Source organism: Monodelphis domestica, chromosome 6 (assembly GCF_027887165.1).
Source record: "Monodelphis domestica isolate mMonDom1 chromosome 6, mMonDom1.pri, whole genome shotgun sequence".
Taxonomy (NCBI): Eukaryota; Metazoa; Chordata; class Mammalia; order Didelphimorphia; family Didelphidae; genus Monodelphis; species Monodelphis domestica.
Window position 1 is genome coordinate 26,006,297 of NC_077232.1, and position 10,718 is coordinate 26,017,014.

A 10,718-nucleotide genomic window follows, 5' to 3' on the forward strand; every position below is an offset into this window, starting at 1 on the left:
TGAAAAGGTAAATATTAAGGAAAGGGGAAAAATGTTATCTTCTTTTTTACTCAAACTCTCTTCTATAAGGACTACATTTATATCAATCTATGTATACTAATATGTGGGGAAAATGTAATGTATAAATAGGGGGTAAAGAAAGACCAAATAGAATAATCTTTCTCACACAAAGATTCACATGGGAAGGGGAGGGGAAGAAAACTCGTATAAGAAGGAGAGGAAGAGACGGTTTTTTTTTACTGAAACCTTAATCTAAGGGAAATCAACTCTGAGAGGGAAAAACATCCAGATCCATTGGGATCTTGAATTCTATCTTACCCAACAAGCATAGGGAGAAGGGAAAACCAAGGGGGGGTAGCGGGAGAGGGAGAACAAAAAGGGAGGGCTGAGGAGGAGGGAACAAAAAGGGAGGGACTAAAAAGGGAAACATCAAGGGAGGGGACAAGGGGGACTGATTCAAAGTAAATCACTGGACAAAAAGATAGAGCTGAAGAAGAAAAAGTGAGAATTAGGGAAGGCTATCAAAATGCCAAGGAGTCCACAAATGACAATCATAACTTTGAACGTGAATGGGATGAACTCACCCATAAAACGTAGATGAATAGCATAATGGATTAGAATCCCAAACCCTACCATATGTTGTCTTCAAGAAACACACATGAGGTGGGTGGACACCCACAAGGTCAGAATTAAAGGATGGAGTAAGACCTTCTGGGCCTCAACTGATAGAAAGAAGGCAGGAGTGGTAATCATGATATCTGATAAAGCCAATGCAAAAATAGACCTGATCAAAAGGGATAGGGAAGGTAATTATATTTTGTTAAAAGGGACTCTAGACAATGAGGAAATATCATAAATCAACATGTATGCACCAAATAATATACCACCCAAATTTCTAATGGAGAAACTAGGAGAATTGAAGGAAGAAATAGACAATAAAACCATACTAGTGGGAGACTTAAACCAACCATTATCAAATTTAGATAAATCAAATCAAAAAATAAATAAGAAAGAGGTAAAAGAAGTGAATGAAATCTTAGAAAAATTAGAATTAATAGACATATGGAGAAAAATAAATAGGGATAAAAAGGAATACACCTTTTACTCAGTACCACATGGCACATTCACAGAAATTGACCATACATTAGGTCACAGAAACATAGCACAAAAATGCAGAAAAGCATAAATAATGAATGCAGCCTTCTCAGATCACAAGGCAATAAAAATAATGATTAGTAATGGTACATGGAAAACCAAATCTAAAACCAATTGGAAATTAAACAATATGATACTCCAAAACAATTTAGTTAAAGAAGAAATCATAGAAAAAATTAATAATTTCATCGAGGAAAATGACAATGGTGACACATCCTTTCAAAACTTTTGGGATGCTGCCAAAGCAGCAATCAGAGGTAAATTCATATCCCTGAAAGCTTATATTAACAAACAAGGGAGAGCAGAGGTCAATCAATTGGAAATGCAAATGAAAAAACTCGAAAGCAATCAAATTAAAACCCCCCAGCAGAAAACCAAACTAGAAATCCTAAAAATTAAGGGAGAAATTAGTAAAATTGAAAGTGATAGAACTATTGATTTAATAAATAAGACAAGAAGCTGGTACTTTGAAAAAACAAACAAAATAGACAAAGTACTGGTCAATCTAATTAAAAAAAGGAAGGAAGAAAAGCAAATTAACAGCATTAAAGATGAAAAGGTGACAGCACCTCCAATGAAGATGAAATTAAGGCAATCATTAGAAATTACTTTGCCCAATTATATGGCAACAAATACACCAATTTAGGAGAAATGGATGAATATATACAAAAATACAAACTGCCTAGACTAACAGAAGAGGAAATAGAATTCTTAAATAATCCGATATCAGAAAATGAAATCCAACAAGCCATCAAAGAACTTCCTAAGAAAAAATCCCCAGGGCTGATGGATTCACCAGTGAATTCTATCAAACATTCAGAGAACAGTTAATCCCAATACTATACAAACTATTTGACAAAATAAGCAAAGAGGGAGTTCTACCAAACTCCTTTTACGACACAAACATGGTACTGATTCCAAAACCAGGCAGCTCAAAAACAGAGAAAGAAAACTATAGGCCAATCTCCCTAATGAATATAGATGCAAAAATCTTAAATAGGATACTAGCAAAAAGACTCCAGCAAGTGATCAGAAGGATCATTCACCATGATCAAGTAGGATTCATACCAGGGATGCAGGGCTGGTTCAACATTAGGAAAACCATCCACATCATTGACCACATCAACAAGCAAACTAGCAAGAACCACATGGTTATCTCAATAGATGCAGAAAAACATTTGATAAAATACAACACCCATTCCTATTAAAAACACTAGAAAGCATAGGAATAGAAGGGTCATTCCTAAAAATAATAAACAGTATATATCTAAAACCATCAGCTAATATTCTCTGCAATGGGGATAAACTAGATGCATTCCCAATAAGATCAGGAGTGAAACAAGGATGCCCATTATCACCTCTACTATTTGACATTGTACTAGAAACACTAGCAGTAGCAATTAGAGAAGATAAAGGAATTGAAGGCATCAAAATAGGCAAGGAGGAGACCAAGTTATCACTCTTTGCAGATGACATGATGGTCTACTTAAAGAATCCTAGAGATTTAACCAAAAAGCTAATTGAAATAATCAACAACTTTAGCAAAGTTGCAGGATACAAAATAAACCCACATAAATCATCAGCTTTTCTATATATCTCCAACACAGCTCAGCAGCAAAAACTAGAAAGAGAAATCCCATTCAAAATCACCTTAGACAAAATAAAATACCTAGGAATCTACCTCCCAAGACAAACACAGGAACTATATGAACACAACTACAAAACACTCGCCACACAACTAAAACTAGACTTGAGCAATTGGAAAAACATTAACTGCTCATGGATAGGACGAGCCAATATAATAAAAATGACCATCCTACCCAAACATATTTATCTATTTAGTGCCATACCCATCGAACTACCAAAATACTTATTCACTGATTTAGAAAAAACCATAACAAAGTTCTTTTGGAAGAACAAAAGATCAAGGATATCCAGGGAAATAATGAAAAAAAACACATATGATGGGGACCTTGCAGTCCCTGACCTAAAACTATATTACAAAGCAGCAGTCATCACAACAATTTGGTACTGGCTAAGAAACAGAAAGGAAGATCAGTGGAATAGACTGGGGGAAAGCGACCTCAGCAAGACAGTATATGATAAACCCAAAGATCCCAGCTTTTGGGACAAAAATCCACTATTCGATAAAAACTGCTGGGAAAATTGGAAGACAGTATGGGAGAGACTAGGAATAGATCAACACCTCACACCCTACACCAAGATAAATTCAAAATGGGTGAGTGACTTAAGCATAAAGAAGGAAACCATAAGTAAATTGGGTAAACATAGAATAGTATACATGTCAGACCTTTGGGAGGGGAAAGCTTTAAAACCAAGCAAGACATAGAAAGAATCACAAAATGTAAAATAAATAATTTGACTACATCTAACTAAAAAGCTTTTGTACAAACAAAACCAATGTAACTAAAATCAGAAGAGAAACAACAAATTGGGAAAAAATCTTCAGAGAAACCTCTGACAAAGGTTTAATTACTCATATTTATAAAGAGCTAAATCAATTGTACAAAAAATCAAGCCATTCTCCAATTGATACATGGGCAAGGGACATGGATAGGCAGTTCTCAGATAAAGAAATCAATACTATTAACAAGCACATGAAGAAGTGTTCTAAATCTCTTATAATCAGAGAGATGCAAATCAAAACAACTCTGAGGTATCACCTCACACCTAGCAGATTGGTTAACATAACAGCAAAGGAAAGTAATGAAAGCTGGAGGGGATGTGGCAAAGTAGGGGCATTAATTCATTGCTGGTGGAGTTGTGAACTGATCCAACCATTCTGGAGGGCAATTTGGAGCTATGCCCAAAGGGCGACAAAAGAATGTCTTCCCTTTGATCCAGCCATAGCACTGCTGGGTCTGTACCCCAAAGAGATAATGGATAAAAAGACTTGTACAAAAATATTCATAGCTGCGCTCTTTGTGGTGGCCAAAAACTGGAAAACGAGGGGATGCCCATCAATTGGGGAATGGCTGAACAAACTGTGGTATATGTTGGTGATGGAATACTATTGTGCTAAAAGGAATAATAAAGTGGAGGAGTTCCATGGAGACTGGAACAATCTCCAGGAAGTGATGCAGAGCGAGAGGAGCAGAACCAGAAGAACATTGTACACAGAGACTAATACACTGTGGTATAATCGAACGTAATGGACGTCTCCATTAATGGCAGTGTAATGTCCCTGAACAATTTGCAGGGATCCAGGAGAAAAAAAACACTATTCATAAGCAAAGGATAAACTATGGGAGTGGAAACACCGAGGAAAAGCAACTGCCTGAATACAGCGGTTGAGGGGACATGGCAGAGGAGAGACTCTAAATGAACATTTTTAATGCAAATATTATCAACAAAGCAATGGGTTCAAATCAAGAAAACATCTAATGCCCACTGGATTTACGCGTCGGCTAAGGGGGTGGGGGGAGGAAAAGAAAATGATCTATGTCTTTAACGAATAATGCTTGGAAATGATAAAATAAAATATATTAAAAATATTGCTTGAAGTTATTCACAGTACAGAAATTAATGGTAGGCTCAAACTCAGAAAAAGACAAAATCAATGCTGCTGCAAATAAGATATTGCTTTCAAGAAAAATATGAACTGCTTTCAAGCCCCAAAAGAATTAATGGAGGAGCTCAAAAGTATTTTTCTAATCTAGTAAGAGTGATTGAAGAAAAATATAAAAAAGATATTCTATACATGAAAATCATGAAAAAGAACCAACATTTTGATAAAGGGGACACAAAAAATGGAATAAATTAATTTTTTTTAAAACAGAATTAGCTAAATGGAACACACATACAAAAATTCAGGAAAGAGATAAAAAATTCTCGAAAAAAAGGAATTGCTCCTTTGTTAAGAGAGGTACAAAAATTCACTGAGGAAAAGAATTCTTTACAAATTAGAACTGATCAAATGAAAAAGCAGTTCCAAAAGCTCATTCAGGAAAATGAATTCTTAATGCTTAGAATTTGTTTCAAGTAGATGCTAATGATTACATGAGTTATCAAGAAACAATCAAAAAATGTCAAAAATGGAAAAAATAGAAGGAAATGTGAAATATCTTATTAAAAATTACATGGAATATAAATTCAGGAGAGTTAATTTAAGAATTATTGGACTTCTTGAAAACCATCATTGAAAAAAAGAGCTTAGAAATTCTCTTTTTTTGAAAAAAATCATTAAGTAAAATTGTCCTAATATTCTAGACCCAAAAGAAAAATAGAAATTAAAAGTATCCACTGACCATCTCCTGGAAGAAACCCCCAAAAGTATAACTTCCAAGAATATTATAGCCAAATTCTAGAACTCCCGGGTCAAGGAGAAAGTATTGGAAATAGCCAACATTGAAGAATTCAACTATTGTAGAGCAAAGACTCAACAGCTACATTAAATGATAAGAGGGCCTGGAATGTGATATTCCAGAGTACCAAAAGAGCTAAGATTTCCATCAAGACTCATTTACCATGAAAAACTAAGTCTAATCTTTTTTGGGGGGGTTATAGGGGGAATGGGTATTCAATGAAATAGAGGACTTAAAAATATTTCTGATGACAAGACCAGACTAAACCTGAATGATCTGGTGGAATGGAATGGAATGACTCTCCAAAATAAGAATCAAGAACATCATAAAAAGGCAAACAGGAAAGTGAAATGTAAAAGCATTCAAGAAAGGCAAACTGTTTACTTCTCTAATTGGGGAGGTCTGGCAAAGCCAAAAGTCTTTGTCATTATTAGGCCAGTTAGAAGGAGAATAAATAGGCAAAAGGTGAGCATGTGAGTTGACTCTGATAGGATGATATGAACATGATATTAAATTAAGACATGAGAAAGAGAAATACATTAGGAAGAGGGGGATGAGAAAAATAGAATGGGATCAATGATTGCGCATAAAAGAGTCAAGAAAGAAGGTTCACAGTGGAGATGGGGGTGAGGAGGAACTAGGGAGGAGAGAATGTGAACCTTACTCTCATCAGGATTGGCTCCAAGAGAGAAGCACATACACAATCAGTTGTGTAGAGGAAGTTTTCTTATCCTAAAGGAAAATAGAAAGGTAAGAAAATAAGAGAAGGCAGGTGGGGTTGACAATAGAAAACAAATTTCGGGAGGTGGAATGCAGAAACTAAATAGACTACATAGAATGGAAATTAATATATAATAATAAAATTTTTGCAAATAATTCAGTAGAACAAATTGCACGTTACCCTTTGACCCAGAAATACCATTACTAGGGCTATACCCCAAAGAGATTTTTTAAAAGGGGTGGGGGTGTAGGACCTATAATGCACAAAACTATTTGAATGGCTCTTTTAAAGAGGGGAAAATTTTTGAAAAGTCAGGGGATACTCATCAACTAGTGCACGGTTGATTAAATTATGGCATAGGAGTATAATTGAATATTATTGTAGTGTAAGAAATGAGAAGCAGAAGGAATGTAGAAAAAAACTGGAAAGACTTACAAAGATTGAATGAAGCCGAGTAAAATAAGAACCAGGAGAATATTGTACAATGACAGGAATATTTTACAATGAACAACTGTCATTAACAGGTCTTCTCAGGAATACAGTAATGTATTACTATTCTAAGGAACTTCTGATAAAGAAAAAAAAAAAACCTTGACTTCCAGGGAGAAAAAAGAACTGAGTCTGTACAAACCAAAAAAATACTTTACATTTTTTTAAACTTTCTGAGTTTCCTTCTATAAAAGGTTTAATATGGAAATATTTTTACATGGTTGAACATGTAAAATCTATATGAGATTGCTTACCATCTCAAGGGGACTTGATATTTGTAGGGAGGGAGAGAGGAAGATAATTCAAGAATCAATATTCTTTGAAAAAACATTAGAAATTATTTTTATGTTTAATTGTGGAAAAAATTAAAAAGGAATAAATGAAATAGAATAACCACAAAAAGTTTGATAGCTCAATTAGTAAAGTCAACACTATATATCTTAAAAACCACATCAAGGTAGATAATGTTTAAAGGTCTCTATTATTCCTCGATTGATTATATATTCAGCTGTGCTGGAAAGATCAGCCAGAGGACATTGAAGCCAAGGATGAAGATAATTCTGCAATTCCATTGGGTAAGATAAATATCCTTTGTTGACTGTGAAAGCAAGTTTTCTGTTTGTTTGTTTTGTTTAGTTTCCCTCAAGTCATTTGTAATGACAGAGAAAAGATTTCTTCATCTGTAGCCTAATGTTATTCCAAGGCTCTTATATATATGGACATTATATATATATATATAATTATATATTTTTTTAACTTCAAAGACTCTGGTGTTCCTAATCTAGGTATGCCCATGAGGATGAAGAATCAATCAAGAGAGGCATTATTATCACAATTTTAGCTGCTTTTACTACTGAGAAGCCATTAAACCTCAGTGTAACTTTTTTGGATATTCCCAAGTATCATAATTAAGAGAGTGTTCTCTCAGATGTCAAGAATTTTATCAAAAGGAGGGAATATAAACACTGACCCTCAAGAAGATATTAAGCAAATAACATTCACAGGGCTACAGATGTCCACCTCACAGATGCCACATTTACTCTCCTGACTGATAACCTAAGCAGAATTGGGCCAGTCCAGAAATTAAGCAAGGATATCAATTGTATCTCGATGTTAACTGAAAGCAGCCACAGAAGGAGAGATGTGCTGATGTCCCTGTAGTTTTCTAGTCATTCCAACTATTTCCTGGACATTATCGAAATGGCCCAGCTTTCAGAGTATGTTGGGAAAGTGCTAGAGAAATGTCTAGCCTTAATATAAGAGAAAATAAGGTTCTTTGGAAATTGTTTGTAAGTGCAGGAGTGAAAGAATTAAAGCAGGCCATGGTCAAGACCAATCTGGAAGGATTTTATTATGACTTTCTGGCTTGCTTGCTTTTATTTGGTTAATATGCAAATGCTTCCTGAAACATCTCTCCACATTTTAAGTTACCTGTCTCTTCCAAGCTCCAACTGTAGGCCTTTGAGGTAACTTCAGAGAGCTTTAGATTGGGGGTACAGAAGATAAATCGTTCGAAGCCCTCTTCCATGCTTCATAATATTGGCAGGACAAACGTCACATCATTTAATTTTAATGTCCCAAATCTGCATCCATAACATGTGTATAGCTTCGACATTTGTTGTGAGGATCAAATGATCATATATGTAAAGGAATTCAAAATCCTTGTTTTACTGTCCACTACTGCTTAATATATCTAGAGACACATGTGGTATGAGAGGGGATCAGTAAAACTCAGCAATCCCTATGAAGTCAGTGTGAACAATTCCCTTTTCATACGCAATTCACCATTGAACTGCTGGCTACTCATGACTTTCATCCAATACTTAAACTTTGACTATTGCTTGCTGACATGGGCATGTAGTGGCTCAGAGTTCCTCTATTATTGACCTTAATAAGTGTCTGAGATTGTCCAGGTGTTTCTGTTATTTGGTCTGTGTCTCCCAAATAGTCGTTATTTTAACCAATACTTTTTCCTGAGCTTTTTTCCTACTTGGGGATTCAGGACTGGATTCATCCAGATTTATAGTTAGACTAAAGATTATGACATTTCCTGGCATTCTCTGTTGCCTTGCCAAATGTAGCCCAATGTGATAAGATCTTAAGGGCCTATTCTCTGGCTTGGCATGGACATACCATGAACTTGCCTAGCACATGTTTATATTGTTGCACTAGATTTATATATTCAAAACCTTTCAAAATAACGCACGATAATGATAAATGAAGCCATAGCTTGAACAATGAAGAGTAAAAAAATTATAAGTAATTTTGTATTTGATAAAAGCAGAGATTCAGTTTTGGAGGATAAGAAATAATTATTTGGTAAAAAATATTGAAGACACCTGGAAAGTAGTTGGGTAGAAATTTAGTGTGGACCAATTTCTTATACAATTCCCAAAGATAACATCAAAATTGATTCAGAAATGAAAGGGGATATCATAATTAAATCAGAACACAGAACATATTATCTATCAACTTTATGGATAATAGAGGAATCAGATGTCAATAATAGACGGAGCACATTATGAATTATACATTAGATAACTTTGGGTAAATTAAATTGAAAAGTTTTGTACCGATCAAATAAAAGTTTACAAGATTAGAAGGAAAGCAGAAAATTAGAAAATTAGAAAAAATGTAGTTTTTCAGAATTATTATTTCTGATATCATCAAAATGATGAGTATCAGAACCATTTCCCAATTGACAAATAGAGAAAATATTGATACAATTTTTGGATTAGAAAATCAAAATCAGTTACAGGCATAAGAAAAATGCTCTAATTCCTACTGATTAGTGAATTTGCAGAAGAAAACAATACTGAGATTCACTTCATACCCATCAAATTGGCTACAATGGAAAAAGAGCAAAAAAGACAAATGTTGAAGGGGATGGGAAAAATGGGAACTCTAATACATTCTTGTTGGAGAGCAATTTGGAATTGTACCCAGAGTCTTATAAAACTGCACAAACCAATAGACCTGGATCTCTTTCCCAAGGAAATCTGGGAAAAAAGGAAAATAACTTATATGTTCCAAAATATTTATAGCAGCTCTCTTTCTGTGGCAATGAACTGGAGATTGAGAGGAAGATCATCAACTTATGAATGGCTAAAACAAATTCTGATATATGATTATGAGGGAATTAAACTGCTATAAGAAATGAAGGGCAAGCTAATGAGCAACAACAATTATGTATTCATGGACATTCTTTAAGCCTAATGGCTAAGAGCTATTTTCCCCAATTTATAGAAAGTCATTTTTAAAATGTCAGAAGGTATGAAATCTTAGGCTCACTCTGATTATCAGAGTGGCCCAAGGAGGGATCATAGAAAAAGGTAAAAGAAGAGGCACAGTAAGAGAAACAGAAAACTGAGAACACCTTGCAGTGATCCAATTAAAGGGACATTGAGAAAAAATCAAATAGTAAATGCCCCTCTGAAAACAAAGTAGGAGAGTTGAAGCAAGGCTAGAATGGGGGTCAGAGAGCACCTGTATTCGAATTCAGTCTCCACCACCTCACCTTTCTGCAACTTTCTGTCATTGAATTTCTCTCGGCCTCAGTTTCCTCACATGTAAAATGAGACCTTTACCTAACCTTTGCTGACTTTTCTTCTGCTCTGAATCTGAGTTTATGGGACTGGCATTAGAAGAGAGATTAGACTGTTAAGCCTTTGTTGTGACAAAGTCAGAGGAACTCAACCCATCATCCAGATTTTGTTCAAAGTCCTACAGCCTGCCTCAGTGAGGAGATTTGATGAACCTGCAGACCATGAATCCACTGAGAGCAGCAGCCAGAGGGCTCAAGGCCCATTTTGCTCTGCCCATGCCACAAGTCAGTCAGGGCTCTCAGAAGGACCAGTGAGGTTGTAAGGGCAGACCCCACTGACTATTCAGCACAGAGAGCCTACATCACCGATCTGATCATCCAGCTGTGCTCCTGTGGTTAAGCTCAGTCATGAAAGTTACAACTCCATGCCCTCATCTTGTCAGAAAGGAAGTAATCAGGACCCAGTGTTCTCTCAGGATGGATG